Below are 642 nucleotides of genomic sequence, written 5' to 3'. Positions count from 1 at the left end.
ATTCTACCAAGATGCATGCATGCTTTCAATCCAGCTTAATTCACATATTCAATCTTTTTCCAACAAATGTTTCATTCATGAATGATTAATCAACTAAACATAGATGTAAACATGGATTTAACAATTCTCACGAAGCAAGTGTTTCACTCAATCGCTCAAGTGTTTAGGAGGTCACTTTACTCTCTACTGTTCACATGTCACATAAAACAATATTGTCATTCATCTAAAACAATTAACATCTTCACATGCAAATGTCATCACAAGGACTTTTTCCAAGGCTTGTATTGTGGCTGGGCTATCAAGAAAATTGGTTTTTCTAGAATACAAAATCCTTGAGTTAAGAGAGTTTAAATAATCATTTAAATTTCAAGTACACGCTCCTTTTAACCAATCTCACTCATTCCCAACTTTTTCCCTTTTTCATTTTACATTAAGTTCACTTTACATGTTTTTTCAATTTTCTTCTTTTCTTTTCTTTCACATGCATTTTTCTTTTTCATCTTTTGAACTCAATGCTTTTCTTTTTCTTTTGCCTTTCACTTTCCCCATTCAACCCCAAACTTGAACCTTTTCAACACATATAATTATTCTCAACCCTAACTCAAGGTAAATCAATTCAAACAAGGGTTTTTATACTGTTTA

The sequence above is a fragment of the Vigna radiata genome, unplaced genomic scaffold (genome assembly GCF_000741045.1).
Source record: "Vigna radiata var. radiata cultivar VC1973A unplaced genomic scaffold, Vradiata_ver6 scaffold_95, whole genome shotgun sequence".
NCBI classification, from domain to species: Eukaryota; Viridiplantae; Streptophyta; class Magnoliopsida; order Fabales; family Fabaceae; genus Vigna; species Vigna radiata.
The sequence above is the reverse complement of the archived record's forward strand: the minus strand, read 5'-3'. Positions refer to the sequence as shown.